At 53.6% G+C, this 17,641-nt stretch overlaps 1 pseudogene; it reads right to left on the minus strand.

The window, feature by feature from the left end:
• Positions 1–1,609: 1,609 nt before the first annotated feature.
• LOC108542092 (uncharacterized) overlaps positions 1,610–17,641 on the minus strand; it is a 31,206-nt pseudogene continuing 15,174 nt past the window's right edge.

Raw genomic sequence — 17,641 nt, forward strand, 5'->3', positions numbered from 1 at the left:
TCCCAACCCATGGTGATGTCGCTGGGAGAGAAACCGAGACACCACACTCTGCTTCCTCATCTTCCCCCACTCCTGCTGTTCCCCGGACCCACTACATCCCTTCAGGGCAGCCAGTGCAGGCTTGGTTCTCACCCCCATTTTGCAGGTGAGGAAACTGGAGGCCAGAAATGTCAAGTGACTTGTTCAGGATCACACAGCAAGTCAACTACCTCTGTTCCCAGGACACTTTCTGTTTTGTGGCCATGGTTAAGAACAGGGCCTTTGGATAGAAACCTGAATCAGTAATCTTGACTCTGCAACCAACTAGCTGTACAGACTTCGGCAAGTTGTTTGAAGTCAGTTTCTCCCTCTTTAAAACGGAAAAGGATGTTATAGGGTGGTGCTGGGGTCCTTAGCCTGGTACTTTGAAGCACCCCCAAGCAATGACCATTACCATTCCCCAGGAGCCAGCCAGGGCCAGGATGGGCGCGGGGTCTGCCTGACCCAATTCCCTCTCAGAATCCAGGCCCCCACTGGACAGAGGCTGCCCTGGGTCTGGAGCTCCTGGCAGAGGTGCACTGCCTGTCTCTCCCAGGAGTGGGAGTGCACTGAGCCTCTCCGGGGGCCATGCCATTGTTTTCTTCTGCCCCAATCTGTTTTGAATAAACCACGTTTTCCTCATCTTGAGCAGTAATCCCCAGCATGAGAGGAATATTGTGAAATGTCAGCCCTTTCTAGAGGAATCTCAGCAACATGTTTTTTAATGTTCAGCATCACATATGGGGACAATAAATACTGAAAATATGTGGAACAGAACAGAATGGAAGCGTGCTTGGCACTCGGCTCTGCTTCCCACCGCCCCGAGTCTGATTTTTGCATCACAATAAATTAACCAAGGGTAGGAGAGCCCCAGAGGCTCCCTCATAAGCCCCCTGACCCTGGGAACCAGGCTTTGAATTCCCAGTCTCTGGTCTCCAGGCCCATCCCCAGGTGTTCCCAGGAGAACTGCATGCTGGTCCCTCACAGGGCCAAGCCCCACGGGTATCACCTGCATCAGTGCTCCGCACACCTGCTAAACTCAAGCCATCTCCCTGCCCTGCAGATGCGGTGCTGGGACCCAGGAAAAGGGTGCTGGCTGCTGGTCACAGAGCTGGGGCCGAGCCTGGCTGTGAGGACACAGTGCCTGGTGCTCTTTTCCTGTGAGGGCACAGGCTTCCAAACTGCCAGAGCTGGGAAGACCTCAATGATAAATTCACCTTGTCCACCCTCCTCATCTCAGAGGAGAGGAGGTGGAGGCCGGGGGAGGGAGGGACTCGTGCAAGGTCACATAGCATGCTAGAGAGCCCACGTTTTAATCAAGTCCAGACCCTACTGAGATGCTTGACCTTGGACAAGGCATCCAAGCTCTCTGAGCCTCAGTCTCCTTATCTGTAAAGTGGGGACGATACTCACCCTTCAGAGCTCCTGAGAGGATTAGGGGAACCATCCACAAGAGGCTCCCAGAACTAAGCCTGGTGGCAGGAGGCTCAGCTTCTCTTCCTTCCCCACCTGCATTCTTGTCTGCAGCACAGGATGTGAATATTTACTCTGCCTGCCCCGTGGAAAAGCAGATGAGGGAAGGGGATGAGCCTCATCGGTGATAACGCAGCAGCCACCTGCACGTTTGCGTCGGCATCATGGCCGGCTCTCCGAGGTGTCTGGGCCCTGGGCAGTTGGTGTCAGCCAGCTGAACGGGCAGACCAGAAAGACAAATGACCCCAGGGAGGGCCAGCAAGGAGGGCAGGCGAGCTTCTGCTGCTGACTGCATCCAGCCCGGTGGACAGAAGGTCATTCTGGGAGCATGTGTTCTGCCTTTTAAAGATGCAGAAGCTCAGGTTCAGCGAGGGAAGACACTCACCTGTGACTGTCCAGAGAGGGTACCAACCCCACAAGCAAAACCCAGGCATCCCCAGAGGCCAGGCCTCCTGCACTGGGGTGTCTTGGTCACCCATTGGTTCTTCCCTGCTAGCTCAGGCTCCGCAGGCACCGGGGAGGCTGCCTTGCTGCCCACCTCCTTCCATCATCTGTTCCGTGTTGGTCGCCATCTCCTTGGGTCTCTCCGAGAATGCATGCGCTCGCTGATGGAGGGGCAGATCCCAGCCAAGAGAGGACTTGGGTCAGTCTCGACTCTGGCCCTCGCCGCTGGGTGGCTGTGGATCTGTCATTTCACCACTCAGCTTCTCTTTTCCTTTTCTGCAAGGTAAGGCTAACTCTCCTGCCCAGCACTGTTGGGGCTTGGGATTGATTTATGGGCCATCCCTGGCGGCTAGTAGGTGCTCAGTAAATGAGTCACCGCTGCCTTCTGGGATGAGTCTCCAGGCTTTTCTTCCTAATCTGCACTGGCTTCCATCTGTGCAGGGCCTGTTCTGACCTTGTCTCAAGCTCCCCAGGGTGCCCCCACAGCACAATTTCGATTCCAGCACCCTCCTCTGCCCTGCCCCTCCCCTGCAACAGCTGACTGTCCAAGGCCTTGCATATAAGTGAGTCATCTGTTTTGGTCTGGGTCCTGTTGGGGACACTGCCTCTGTCAACCCCAGGCCAAGTGACCTGACTCTTCCCCAGCAAATCATGAGGAGCACTCACCTACCCACCCCTCCAGCCAACCACCCACTCCTCTGCTCCATTTCTCTAGCCATTCCTGTTTTGGGGCCTTCACATCCCCCTTTACTTCTCTTCTTCACTGATTCATTCACATCCTGGGCCAGCACAGGGTCTGGCACATAATAGGTGCCCAGTAAAAACGTGTCCACCGATTAGCCCCTCAGCCATGTGCTTGCCCCTTTCCCAATCTTTCATTCAGCAAGCCTTCATTGACCTGCCTCCTGACTGCTCAGGGAATTTTTGGGACTGGATATTGGCACGAGGAGTCCCATGAAAATGGCCGGAAGAGGGGAGAAGGAGTCCCAGGGCTGGGGGAAGGCAGCAGGGGAGCTGGTTTGAGGTGCTGGCTGGGAGTGGAGGAAGTGCTGCGCCTGTCAGGGAAGCTCAGCTAGGCAGGGCTGGGATGAACCTGGGAGGGGCAGAGAGGGGCTTGTTTAGGATTAAGAACCCCTGACCCTAGGATGAGTGGGGTAGATGGGGCAACAAAGAGAGAGAGATGAAGGGCAGGAGAAGGGGCTGGGGGATACCCAGGCAGAGGAGGGGCCTGGAGAGAAGCCCAACATCCTCTCTTCTGGGACAGGATCCAAGGTTTGCTCAGTAGTTAAGGAGAGAGGGCCTTAAAGGGGAGCCACCTGGTGGCAGCATACCCAAATTACCGACTAAGCCCTCACATGAAATGGTATCTGGAGTGGGAGGCGTCATCCCTGCCACACCTGGGCAGTGCTGAGCAGCTGGACTTCCTCTGAAAGCCTGAAGGGTCAGTGTCCACACAGCCTTCCCTGCTCTTACCTGTATTACCCCAGAGGCCCGAGGCAGTGAGGGGTGATGGCTATGTTCACGGGGCTCCTGTAAAGCCCTGAAGTGTCTGTCTGGCCCTGAAATCTTCCCCATACTACAAAATGACTACCCTTCAATCCCCCCAACACAGAGCTCCTGGAAACCAGGCCAAGGAGCCCCGGGGCGTGAGTGGGACAGAGTGATGGGGAAACCACGCCAGGGACGGCGTGCGGGGTTGTAAACCCTTCCACCCTGGACCCCCATTGGGTGGATCCCTTGGAAAGGGCTGTGCCCCAGCACACACTGAAAGAAAGCAGGAAGGCACGTGGCCCCAGTGTGAGGCAGGGTCCCCTTGGCCAGAGTAGGAACCTTGGTGAGTCAGAACCCAAACCCTATCAAGCCTGCTGCTATTCACACCCCACTAGAAACTGTGACTGTGATTTCCTTCCCATCAGCATGGTTCCTGGGCTGGGTCTCTGGACAGGCCCTGAGGACATGGGATCCCATCCAGCCAGGCCACAGAGGAGAGCGAAACCCTGCAAAGCTGCACGGTCAGTTCAGGCCACGGAAACCCTCTTGGATCTCCACTTTTTGGCTCAGGTGCCCCTGAAGTCATCTTGGCTCTGTTTGCTCTCTAAGCCTCAGCAGTAATAATATTAATAAGGATAATGACAACGACGGCTCCCTGGGTTCTGGGCTCTATTCTAAACTCTTCCCCCATTCAGATTCATGTCATCCTCACAACCACCCCAGCAAGCAGGAACTACTGTAAATCCCGTTTTACAGGTTGAGAAGTGGAGGTAATTTGTCTGGGTTATATACTGCTGCTATGTGTCAGCGCTCCTTGCCCAGCACTCTTAAACATGGTGTGGCTGGCCGTGGGGAGTGGGAGCCAGGTGGTGCCCCCAATAGCATTTTCAAACAGTGGCTTTATTTCGCAGGGTGAAAGGCAGGGCACTGGGTAGTAAGACAGCCTGGGGGATGACGAAATGTCATTGGGAGGCTTGGGCCTCGGGGTCTGGCCCTACTTTGGTCCAGTGGTTCCGGAGCAGTGTGGAGCGGGTCCTGCAGGCCCAGGATGGGGCCACTCAGGGGCTTTAAAGCAGGTGGCTGTATGCCCTGGTGACCACCCAGTCCCTCTGCTCTACTCAGAGCCTTCCTCTCCTGGGAAATTTAACAGACAGCTGGGCTTCTCCCCCTCCACAATCCCTCCAGCCCAACAGTCTTCACCCTGGCTCGCCCACACCTCTCAGGTGTTTTCACACGTGATCTCACCCTTGCCCAGACCCAGCCCGGAGACCTGCGTCCCCTCTGCCTTGGTCCCCTTCCTGGGGGCCCCTCCAGTCTCCCTCATCTCCCAGCCCCAGGGCCCCTCTTCACCATCCTTCAGGCCTGTAGAATTATGTCCTGATTCCTTGCCATTCAAAGCCTGCTGTGTTCAGGCCCCAGCCAACTGCATCTCTCCCTGTTTCCACCAAACCGGTGGCAAGTCAACCCTGAGCCCCCTCCCCTATCACCACGCCAGAGCGAATGCTCTTCCCGTTACCCAGAAATTCTCCCTGCTCCATCCTGCACCTTAACTCACTGACACCCTGCCCATCCCTTGAGATCCATTCCAAATGTCCCTCCTCCAGGAAGCCTTCCTTCACTGAGGATTCTGAACCTCTGCTACATCTTTCTAGCTTTCTCAAAGCCTCCCTCATCCTTCAGTAGCTTCTTGAGAAAGAGTATATGGGAGGTACATTTTTGAAAAGTTTTATGATCCACATTTTTATTCTACCCTTATGCTTGATTAATTTACCTGCATACAAAATTTCAAAATTTTGCTCCACAGTCTTTAAGCAACCATTGTCCAGTGCTACTCTTTCACCTGATCCTTCATATGCAAAGTATTTTTTTAAATCTCTGTACATGTCTCCAATTTAGGAGCTTTTTTGGGGTTCTGGTCAGCTTTTTGGACTTCCTGTTCTTCTATAAACCTCAGTTTCAGCTTTCTCCACAGGGCTAAAGAAATGATCCTTCTTCTATCTGCATTCAAGCTTCTGAAATTTTGCTGATGCCTCCTCTATCATACTCTTTGTCTTAGCAGATTTTCACCTTTAAACATCTCTTTACTCTCATGCCAGGGTGTCTCAAGAGTGGGCAGGGATGAATTCACATGCCCCATTAGCCATATTTGAGACATCCCTTGGGAGCCAGCTTTGAGGTGCATCCTGGCTACAAAGGTTTGGTGCTCTGCTCCCAGGCACCCAAGCTGCCCTCTTGAGTCACTTATGTAGGGCCCTGGTCTACATGGTGAATGTCGCTAACCAGGACCAACTACCACAAATGAAGGAGGGCCTGTTTGTGGGTCTGCTGTGAAGTAAGCGGCGTGCTTGTTTAAGTGAGGCCCTGGACGACCTGCATCATAGCCGTCCTTATGGTGAAATGTTGACTGAGGCTGGATCCAGTAGTCAGGGAAAGACAAAAGTCTCAGGCCTGGATGGGTAGGGAATCACTTTGCAATAGGCGAGGAAGGCCTTGTCCACACAAAAGGATGATTCCAATGGACCGTGGATGCAGAAACGTGGTCCTACCCTGTTGTTTCTCAGTAGTAGCCCACGGTCATAGGGGTGGCCAAGGCCTTACTTCTCTTCCTGTGCCCTTCTCTGCTCTAAACCCCAGCATGCAGAGGGCAGTCTGCTTCACCCAGAGTCCCTGAGGCAGCTCTATTCCTGGGCAGCCGTCAAGTCACCGAGTGTCTGTTGCGCATTAACTACTACTACTGTTGCGCATGGTGTGATGGGCATCAGGGAACTCCAGGCGTTCCAGGAGTTTCATTCCAGGAGTGCACAGAGGGATGGAGCAGTGGAGCAATGTGTCAATCAGACAATCAGAGAGGGAAGGCAAGGAGGAAGGGGAGAGAAGAAGAGTTATTGCAGCCCCACTTATATTTGGGGTAGACATATAATTTGTAATCCAAAGCGGGGCACTATGAATAATAATGCAGGACCCCAGCCATAACCTGGGCAGTCCCAGGCAAGCTGGGCTGTAGTATGGACTCCCTCCCACTTCAGTACAGGATCTCACTGAAGCCCTAAAACAGTCCAATAATTGGATGGCATTGTCTCCTTGTGAGGGGACAGTCTCTCCTAGAGCACAGAGCACAGGCTCCCTGGGTTCTGGGCTGTGTGTGTCAGGTTATGTGTGTGAGCTCATGAAGCCGGAGCCGGCACTGGATCTCAGACTGGTATGATTCTGTCTTTTCAGCCTAAAACCTGCCTGTTCAGAGAAGAGGTTGTTTGGCAGGGGTTAGGGTAGGGGGTCGGGGGCCTAATGGAAATAGGGGACTGGAAAGATTGGGAAGATGTTTCAGGCAGCTCAGATACCCAGCGAGCCTGGGGGCTAGTTCCAGGTCCAGGCTCCTTAGGGCCACAGGGAGCCTCGAGGCAGTGGCCTGCTTGTGCTGGTGGGATTGCGTTAGCAAATCCACATCGTCCTGACCCAGCCATGCTCCTGGGGCTCCACCAGAGGGGCCCCACGAGATTTTCACACCTACATACATCTGCACACATGGTCACAGCACAGAGAGTGAGGCCAACACAAGCTATTACAGGTGCGACCCACTTGAAATGTGGATGTCCACAACTTCACAGATAGGACAAGAATACGCACGTGCAGACGTCAACATGCTCCATACACACACCCGGTCACCCTTCCTTCTGCTTCATGTGCAATGTGTGCACAGGGGCTTCGGGCGAGGCTTTCAACAGTTACCATGTGCCTCACCCCCATGACACTCCCAACCTCTCTCCTGGGAGCCCCTGCCCCCCTCTCGAAGGGTGGCAGCCTTGGGCCCTAGCCTTTATGCAAATGCCAAGCCACAGCTCACTCCATCTTTTCTCTCCTCTCTAATTGACTGTTTTCCCTCCTTGCTGGGACTGCGGGAGCCCCGGGTCGGCATTCAGAAGGGCTCTCCCCCCACTGCCCGGCCCCTCCAACCCGAGCTCCCGGCGCTTTTAATCTAGTTACTTTTCCATCAACACACTGGGAGAAAGACACAAAGGGGCATAATCGTATCTGTGGCTGTTGATGTTCAATTAACCACATAACCTTTAGGCGCTCGCTCTCTCTCTCTTTCTTCCCCCCTCTCACCTCACCCCGCTTCTTCAGGCCAGCTGCCCCTCTGGGCCTGACACTGGCTCAGAAGCCCTCCAACACCCCACACCAAAGACCTGGCCTCCTGGCCCCGGGGAGATGCCCCGCCTTTTAGGGAAGGTAAGCCATCAACCCCAATTCCAGCTGCACTCACCATCTGACCCCTGCCTGCCCTTGCCCTGCCGGCCCCTTCTGCCACCCCTCCGTCCTTCTCCAGGCCTGGAGTGAGGGGTGCCTCTGGGAGCGGGCACCCCGCAAAACTCTGCTTTCTGGACCTTGTCTGGGGCCAGCAGCTGTCATTTGCCGGGCGTTCCGCTTTCTCCACTGTACCATGCTAATTTTTCGAGGGACAATTTTTTGACAATGAGTCCTCCAGCCCGAACAGAAACCCTTTATGGGGCCGGCCCCAGGGAGGCCGCGGCGCTGCCAAGGCAAACAAAGGCTCATTGCTGCCGCGGAACATGCCTGCGCCTTTCAGGGCCGGGTTCGCAGAGCGCGCCGCCTCCAGCCCGCGCCGAGGTAACACCTGGTCCGCCAACTCCTGGCGCCTAATCAAGATATCAATCACTGCGCGGGGGCAGGGGGGCGCACGGGCGGCGAAGGCTCCAGAACCCGGCATGTGCAGGTAGCCGGCAGCCTGGCCGGCCAGGGCTGCTTGGCAGGGAGCGCCGAGATCTGGGGGGAAAGAAATCAAGCCCCGAAGCTGAAGGCTTAATTAGGCTGATATCATCCCGCACAAATGTTCCTCCTAGAGGAAGGCTTCTGGGCACCAAAATTATTTTGTGATTAAAAGCGAAAAGGAAGGAGAAATGATTCGGCCTTCGGAGGAGTTCGGAGGGCTGGGGGAGCCAGCAGGAGGCTGGGGCGCAGCGCAGCGCCAGGAGCGCGGGACCCAGCCGAGCTCCCCACTCCCGCCCGCCCCCACCGGGACAGAGAGGCGCAAGGGTCCACCGACCCCTGCCACTCGTGGCCTTTCCTGACTGCCCAGAGCTTCCAACAATGTAGAACGAGTGACAGTAAATGTCCGGGTCCCTGCACATAGGTGTTTCTTTAATCTGCACACCAGGCCAGAAAGGCCATGCATGTCGTCGTCATCCCATTTCGTAGATGGGGAAAATTAGCTCCGAGAGGTGACATCTTGCCCGAAGTCCCACGGCTGGTCAGTGGCAAGTGGAGAGTCGCAAGTCTTTCCAAAGGCTCCTGCGCCTGGAAAACGCCGTCCGTGGCGCGGTCGCGGCGCCAGGGGAACGCCTGACAGCCACCTTCTCTCCCGTGACCGCCAGGCTCGGCATCCGGGAAAGTCACTCGGCTTCAGAGAGCTTGAAACCGGGGAGGGCCGAGCCTCCGGCCACGCCTTGTCAGCCCCGGAGCCTCCACCAATCCCGGGCCCGGAAAGACCAGGCCCGTTGCCGGCCCCACCCAGCACCTGGGCAGGTAGCGCGCGCAGGTGAACCGCAGGCCCGGGTTTCTGGGGCCTCACGCTGCGCGGAGAGGCTGCTCAGCAGTAGCTAGGCAGGCCTGGGCCAGGTCGTGGTTCTGCCACTTACTCGCTGTGCGACCTCTTGTGCCTCACTGTAACGTGGGACAACGGTAGTCCCAGCCTCATGGTGCTCTTTGAGGATGGAATGAGCTCCTGCAAGTCAAGCTCAGCCCAGGGCTGGCTGTGGATGTGCTCAGAAAACTCCAGGTGCAGGTCGGCATTCGCCAGCAGGCCCCGGTGCGCCACACTGATATGCTCACGCAAGGTTGATAAGGGGTTGTGCTCGAGCTTCTTAAGTGCCGCCTGTGCCCTTGGCCATGTTAGTTTTCTCCTGGGACACGCCCCCAGCCTCCCAGGATCTGGCACTGAACGGGCCCAAAGGGAGACCCCCCCCCGCCTGACCCAGCCTATGGGGGCGTCCATCCTGAGCGGTTGGTGCCTGTGGTGTACCGTTTGTTAAATATTTTGAATATTATTCCCGATCATCTATGTAATAAAATATTTTGCTGTTGGCAAAGACACATATACAGTCTCAGGACCCTAGATCTAGGCAATGTCCTATTCAATCAACCCATCATTCATTCATGACATAAGCTACATATTGAGAGAGCTTTTCGTTATTGATCGATTGAATCACTGATTTCTGAGCATAGTCACTCATAGACTCAGTTATTAGTTATGCCACAGTCACTCCTCCTACATACATAAATCCCTTCTCAGGGGTCTGGGTGTACCAGGTGGGCCTTGGGCGGTCTCTCTTTTGAGAACCCCACTGTCTCCTGTGGGGATGGAGTGTGTGCACCACCATCTCTAAACCAACAACAAATGGGTCATTACCAGGAGAGAAAATGGTGTTCAACGAGAGGTGTCAGGCACAAGGAGCAGCAACTGACCTGAGCTTGAAGGATGGACAGGACAGGGGCACTGGGGTGGGGGACTCTTGTTGGCTTTTAAGCAGGGCAGGACAGATGGTTGGATCTGCATTTTAGCCAGAGCTGAGCTGCCTTGCCTTGGTGCCCCCTGGTGAAAGCACATGGGCTTTGGGGCAAAACGGTGTTCTAGTTTGATTGCCTGATTAACTTGCTGGGGAGGGGTTGGGCACTCAGGCAAGTTACTGAGCGTCTCAGAGTCTCAGGTGTCTCAGCTCTAGAAAGGAACAACAAACCTATTTCTTCCAGTTGTGACTTTCTGTGAGCAAACTCAGCACCAAAAACAGGGCATGAAGCAGGTACTTTGTCACACGATGAGTGCCCTGTAAAAGGCTGTTATTGCTCCAAGAGTTATGGGACCAGAGAACCGAGGATGACATCAAGAGACCCCTTGGGGTCCAATCAGCAGATTGGATGCAGCAAAGGAATGAGACTGCAGTGTGTGAGCTTTCAGGGTGAGGAGGAAGGGAATGACATTCCCTGGAACAAGGGCATGTTAGGACAGACAGGTTTATATAGTGTGTTAGTTTGCTGTGGCAAATTACTTCAACATGTAGTGGCTGAAAGCAACAATCAACATTTTATATGACTCCTAGTTTCTGTGGGTTAAGAAATTTTGAAGCAGCTTAGCTGTGTAGTTCTGGCTTAGGGTCTCTCGTGGGGTTGAATCAAGATGTTGGCCAGGGCTGAGGTCACCTGAAAGCCTGACCGAGGCTGGAAGATCTGCTTCTGAGGTGGTGCACTCACACAGCTCCCAAGGCAGTGCTGGGTGTTGGCAGTAGGCCTCAGGTTCTCCCCACTGGGCCTCTCCACGGGGCTGCTTGAGCGTCCTCATGAGATGGCGGCTGGTTCCCCTTGTGAGATCCAGGAGACTCCCTCATACTCACTCGGTCCAGCAGACCAGCTCTGATTCACCGTGAGAGGAGAGTACTCAGCACTGGAGTACAGGAGGCTGGCCACCTTGGAGGCTGGCTATCAGAGATGGCGAGGTAATGGGGTCACTTTCTGATATATGGACTTGGAAGTGTTGCTCAGGGACCCAGACAGGGAAGATAAACAGGCCATTGGCAATGCCAAAAAGTAACAACATTATTATGACGAGTGCAACTACTATTATTGCTGCTGCTGCAACAGAAATAATAATAATGATAGCCACAGAAAGAGGAGCTGCATGTTTCATCAAATGCTACTCCCATTTTTAGCACCTAACAGGTGCCAGTGGCCATGTTGGGCACTTTATGTGCATCCTCCCATTTCATCCTCACAGTGACACTTTGAGCTCAGTTTAGTCTCCTCCTGTGCTAGATAAGAAAACTGAGCCTCACTCTGGCCTCGGGCTCAAGTTCATATAGTAAGAAGGGCACAGCTGGGGTTAGAACATCAGGAAGGGTTGGAATCAGGGCAGCTCTGGAGACCTGGGCAAGAGGAGCTGTGATCTTTCCCATCAAGCAAGGCCATCAAGTACCTGATGCTTGGTTTCACATTTCTGTGACAAAGAATCTGATTGGTCCAGTCTGAGTCAAGTGCATTCTCCAAGACGAATGAAGGACGGCCAGAACACTAAATACAGCACGGGAGTGACACTGTGTGCTGGGCATGTGCGTGCCTGTGTGTGTGGTGTGTGTGTGTGTGTGTGTGTGTGGTGTGAACTCCCAAAGGAATCATCATGAGCTAGGCTTCCATCCCCAAAGGAGTCAACTAGAGCAGGGGTCAGCACACTTTGTAAAGGGCCAGTTTGTGGCTGTTTTTGTCTTTGTGGGCCATGTGGTCTCTCTCTCTGCCTTTGTAGCACCAGAGCAGCCAAAGACCACAGACATCCACCAGAGAAAAAGAGCGTGACTGTGTCCCAATAAAACTTTATTTTTAAAAACAGGCAGGGGGTTGGATTTGGCTTGGGAGCCATAGTTTGGCAATCCCTGAACTGAGTGCTAAAATTGTTCCCCGGTTGTTTTAATTTTAATTTTTATTTTTGAGATGGAGTCTTGCCTCTTCCCCAGGCTAGAGCGCAGTGGTGCGATCTCAGCTCACTGCAACCTCCTCCTCCCGGGTTCCACCTCAGCCTACACAGTAGCTCGGATTGCAGGTGTGCGCCACAACACCCGGCTAATTTTGTATTTTTAGTAGAGATACGGTTTCACCATGTTGGCCAGGCTGGTCTTGAACTCCTGATCTTAAGTGATCTGCCCTCCTCGGTCTCCCAAAATGCTGGGATTACAGGCATGAGCCACCACACCCGGCCCCTAGTGGTTTTAAAATCTTCCTTTCCTGTCTGTGGTGGACATGACATGTGCCACCAAGAGCCTTGCCTCTGCCATAGAAGGCCTTGCTACCCAGCTACAGGGAGCAAGACCAGCATACAGCTCGAGCTGTCCATTTCCCAGGAGGTCTCCACTGTGGAGGGCCACCTCATCCAACGCCACAGCCTCGCTGGGCCTGCCAGCAACAGGTTGCAGTACTGTGTCTGGAGGCTCAGCTATTTTGGTCCAGAGCTCCCCACTGGTCATCCTAGTACATTGTCCACCTCTGTCCAACCCCATTTTTACCATTGAACATGCATTTCTTAGACAAAATGGGGAAAATAACCCCAATTTTGTAATATGGTACATTAATTGATAAATATCACACAAGCGTCGTGTAAAGACTAGCTGCTTTCAGGGACTGGGGGAGGAAGAGGTCTGTAAGGGCCAAAGTAGTCAGGGATGGTTTTGCAGAAGAAGGGCATGGGAGCTGCCTGTTGAGGATTTCTTCCTGAGTTAATTTGCTGTGCCAGGTGGGCTGGCACTGGGTGGGCAGGGTGGCTGGGGCAGTCAGTCTTAACGAGAGGGGGTGGCCATGTGGGTAGATACTCCTGCAGAGATGAGAAGGCCAAGCTGGCCTGAAAGAAGGGCCTGTTTCAAGAGGGAAACAGGTAGAGTGTGCAGAGGGAAACAGGTAGAGTGTGCAGAGGGAAACAGGTAGAGTGTGCACAGGGAAACAGGTAGAGTGTGCACAGGGAAAGTGAGGGGCTTGTCCCAGCTCAGGGCATAGTTCTGGGAGGGGCCTGGCAATGGCTTTGCCCACATCTCAAAATTCTGCACATTTCCACCACGAGTGAGGTCTTGGTGGCTGAGACTCTTCTACCCTTGAGTCTTCAGTTCTATGTGCGTTTCTGGGCTTCTGGCTTTGTGGGGTCAGTGGGATCGGTTTGGGAAAATAACAGACAAAACAAACCCCGGCACACTGCCCTCCCCCATCATTCTTGGTCATTCAGCCCCTGCCAGGGAACCCAGCCATGGCTACTGCTTTCAAAGAGAGGTGACACACCTGCACACTCACCAGGGATGCTGTCACAGGGGCCATGGCATAAAATGCAAACCAGTTACCCTGAAAGAGGTGCCTTCAGAAAGGCTCTGCCAAGCAAGGGGTGATGTGGAAGGATGGCCAGGATTTCCACAGGCAGGCAGGTGGGGTCACCTTGGACAGAAGAGTGGCCAGCCTCGGACCTGCCAGGCAATGGGGGCAGCTGTGTGACCAGCCTGCTTTTGACCTTTGGGAAGGGCACTACAGAAGATGAAGCTGGAAGACCAGGTTAGCACCAGTTCACACCGGCCTGGCCACCATGCGGAGGGCCCCAGATGTGTTTCCTGCTGGACCCTGAGCCCCTGAGCTGTCAAAGAGGCAGCTGGGGTCACACCCAGCGAGAGTAGTAGCCACAGAAAGAGAAGCTGCATGTTTCATTGTGCACATTTTATAAATGTGGAAAATGAGTCCAGAGGGGAGAGGAAGCCGCTTCAGGCCATGCAGCCAGGTGGTAGCCAGGCCACTTCTGCCTCAGGTTGTGTGGGCCCCAATTCCTTGGCTCTGCAGTGTTGGGACTCCCAGCTCTGCAGCTTGGGACTTTCAGAGCGGCACCCTCCAATCACACAGGAACAGGGACAGTCTGCCCTTGCCCCAAATTCTCTGGGTTCAGGCACACCTGAGGGCCTAAGACATCTGTCCCCAAGATCGTCATACCCCTGCTTCACATATTGTCCCATTGCATACCATTTCAATTGCACAGTCAAGTGGGGGTGGGGGGAGGGACATTTGGCAATAATCCATTATTCAACAGAGGGTTACTAAGTGCAGGTGTGTGACAGGTGATGGATTCTGTGGTGAGCAGGACAGATGCAGTGGACCACAAAGCCCTACACTTGGAGAACCCTTGACCCTGGTATGTATTCTCCTTAAAATTACCCAGAGGTAATAGTCATAGCTATGAAGTGACATCAGAAAGAACCAGCCTATACTGGAAGTGCCAGCAGAGCAGGGCTATCCCCCAAAAGCAAGAAATACATTTGAAAATTAATGTAATACCTCAAGCAAAGCAGAAAAACCCTTGTATTTAATAGTGCACCTTGTTGGGAGACTGCACCAAATAATTGCAGTGCTTGGAGGCCCCTTGGTTCTTAATCTGGCTCTGAGGAGGACCGCAAGGATGCAGCTACAACTGTGGCTGGGGAGTATTGTGTAAAATAATGAAAATTAGAAACGACTCCAATGCCCAGCAAGGGGGGATTGATTAGCTACCTCAGGGGATGTTGTATGATTTCACTCTGGGTAATTGCTAGAAAACATGAGGAATACTTAAAGGCTTAGGGGAATAGTATCACACAGAGCTGCCTCGGCTTAGCAGGTATCAAAACAGTGCTTAATATAATCCGCTCTGGTGTTCGTTTGTTTGTTTGTTTTTAAAGTATAGAGGCATAGAAAAGCCTGAAAGAAAAGATCCCAGAATGTGAGAAGCAGACATCTAGAGCTGGTGGAATTACAGGTGATGCTTATTATACGATATTATATTATATTTTTGCTTTTATGCATTTTCCAAATTTTCTTTAATGAGTCTATGTTACTTTGGAAATGAATTATAAACTTCAAATGTGTCACGTAGAGCACCAGCCCAGCATTTGCTGAGCTCTCTGGAGCGGATCAGGTGGGGTCCTGACCTGCAGGAACTCCCAGCCTGGTGCCGTGGGCCAGACAGGGCCCAGCCATAAAAACAGAACTGCTCAGAGCCCTTCCTTGCGTGAGAGCCCCTGGCGAAGGCGTTGGGATTCCCAGTATGAGGTGCCCCTCAAGGGAAAATGAAGGAAAACATGAAACCGAAAACTGCCTGAGTTGGTTATGAACACAAACGCATGAGGCTGCAGCCCCAGCCGGCGGGTTTTCACACCTGATTGCTGCCCACTCACCTGCCCAGGGGAGCTCTGGGCACCACGCCAGGCCCCCTGCAGCCAGACTGCAGTCATGGTTGGTAGTTCCACCCCCGCATCCCTGATGCAGCAGGCCCGAGGGAGGTTCCTAGGAAAGCCATGGCACACCCAAGCTGGGATCTGGAGGATGTGGAATCCAGCGGGAGGAAGCGAAGGCAGGGAGGCGAGGGGCCAGTCCAAGGTCTCAGCGCTGGGTTAGCACAGCTCAGAGCACCAGCCACCCATTCTCCACTGCTCACCAACCTTCATTTATCCCCGGAGTCTCAGATAGTGCCTTTGAGACGTGATGTTTACTTCGTCATCATAGTTAGTGTTCACCGAGGGCCTCCCCGACTTCAGATCCCTGGCATGCAGCCTTCCCTCCTGGGGCCTCCTGGCCAGCAGCAAAGAGCCCTGGCTGGTCTCTTCATGTGGAGCTGTCAGGTAAAGGCACTTAGACTGCAGCCCCAAATTGGCTCCTCTTCATGCCTGCCTTGGTTTCAAGCTGAAGTCCTTGATGCAAGAAGGTGGCAGAAGAAAGGGGCTGAATTTTAGATCAAGTCCAAAGAATTGTTACGGACTACTTATATGCTGTATGCTTATTACAGATACCTGGTAGAATTCAGGGGAGTGATTTAATAAGAGAAACTTTTGGAAAATAATGCAGGATTGTGTACAATCTGGGGGTGGAGTGTGTGTGTGTGGTGTGTGTGTGTGTGTGTGTGTAGGAGTATCAATATCTAATACCTGTTATGATCAGCTGGGAGGGCTTCCTGAAGGAGTTGGGCTTAAAGTGTGAGATGAGTGGAAAAGGCAAGGGAGGCCTGGTCAAGCAGGCAGATTGGTGAATGTCATGTGGGAGGCCAAGGAGGTTGAAGCAGGCTGGGAAAGGCAGGGCCTGTGTGAGGCCATGGATGCTCTGGGAAGGGCGTGGACTTTGGGGTCAGGCAGATCCTGTTCCCATCCCTGCTCTGCCCATTGTCAGCTCTGTGATCTTGGCCAAGTTTCCGGGCATCTCTGAGCCATATTTCACTCATCTGCCAAATGAAGCTGGTGACCTGGAGAAAGCCCCTGTCCCTGTGTGGTTCAGAGCAGGACCCTTCTCCCAGAGCATGCCAGGTCCAGGAGTCTAGAATTGGTGCCCAAGACCTGCAAGGAAGTAGCAAGTGGAGCCGGGAAACGAGTGCTCGGAGTGAGATTAATGAGTCCACGGGAGTGAGTCTACATGACCTGGATCACTTTCCAGTTGTGAATTCAGGGAGGCAGACGGCAGGATGCCCCCTGCTCAGCTGATGCTGTCATGTAGGCAAGTGTTCAGCACTCCAAGTTCATGCTCACGGGCCCCAGGGCCTCCCTCGCCTTCGTTCCCGTCTTCCCTCCCTCCCACCTGGTTCACAGCAAACCTGTGCAGGAGTGGGTTTGGATCCCCCCAGACCCTCTGGGGCTTGCTGTCTGGTCAGGATGCTGCTCTCGGCCAGCAGAGGCCTCCGAGGTGCCTCGTTCCTGCGGAAGTTGCTCCATCCAGCCCATCAAGGTGGTTGGGATGATCTCTTCTCTTGCCATTCCTCTTGCGTAGCGTATATTCCACAGCTGGTGCCCTGTTACTTGAATTCCAAGTTTTAAAATATTGCTTCCAGCCGGGCACAGTGGTTCATACCTGTGATCCCAGCACTTTGGGAAGCTGAGGTGGGAGGATTACTTGAGCCCAGGAGTTTGAGACCAGCAAGATGAGACCCCATCTCTACAAAAAAAATTAAAACAATTAGCTGGGCATGGTGGTGCGCGTCTATGGTCTCAACTACGTGGGAGGCTGAGGCAGAAGGATTGCTTGAGCCCAGGAGTTTGAGGCTGAGTGAGACCCTGTCTCAAAAAAAATTGTTTCAGTTTCATTATCTGTAAAATAATATTCAACTTATATTCAACTTATTATAATATTCAAGTTATCAGGGAGCCCAACAGGGATTTGTAGAGTTCACCACCTGGTGAGTCCCCTGGGACATTTGAGGCCTGAAGGGATGTGGGGAGGACTCCGGTTTAAAAGCCAGGTGGATATAGAGGTAGAGTCAGGGTGTGGGGGGCTTGGCGGGACATAGGGTACTACGGGAGTATGTGGGGACAGCACTCTGGTGTGGACATTGCAACACTCACGGCAAAGGGGTCTGCATGAGGGGTGGACAAAGACCCTTGATGAGGAGTCTAAGTGGAGGAACAGGGCAGGTGTGCTGCTGAGGGCTGGGGACTCCCTGAGTTACTGGGACAGCGGGCAGCAGGCTGAGGTCTTCGGGCACGCAGAGGCAGCTCAGAACCATTCTGTCTTGGCCCTCAGTGTCAGCAGGGTGTCACCAATGAGGCTGGAGGCTGTTCAGCTTGCGTGGGTCGGAGAGCCATGAGATGATGCACCAGCCAATGGTAGCTCCCATTTCTGAAAATCTGCCTGGTTCTGGAATGTGTGAAGTCTCTGTGGCCTGTGTGGAAATTACTCCAGGCTA

This window comes from Rhinopithecus bieti, unplaced genomic scaffold, assembly GCF_001698545.2.
Source record: "Rhinopithecus bieti isolate Rb0 unplaced genomic scaffold, ASM169854v2 scaffold_19969, whole genome shotgun sequence".
Classification (NCBI taxonomy): domain Eukaryota; kingdom Metazoa; phylum Chordata; class Mammalia; order Primates; family Cercopithecidae; genus Rhinopithecus; species Rhinopithecus bieti.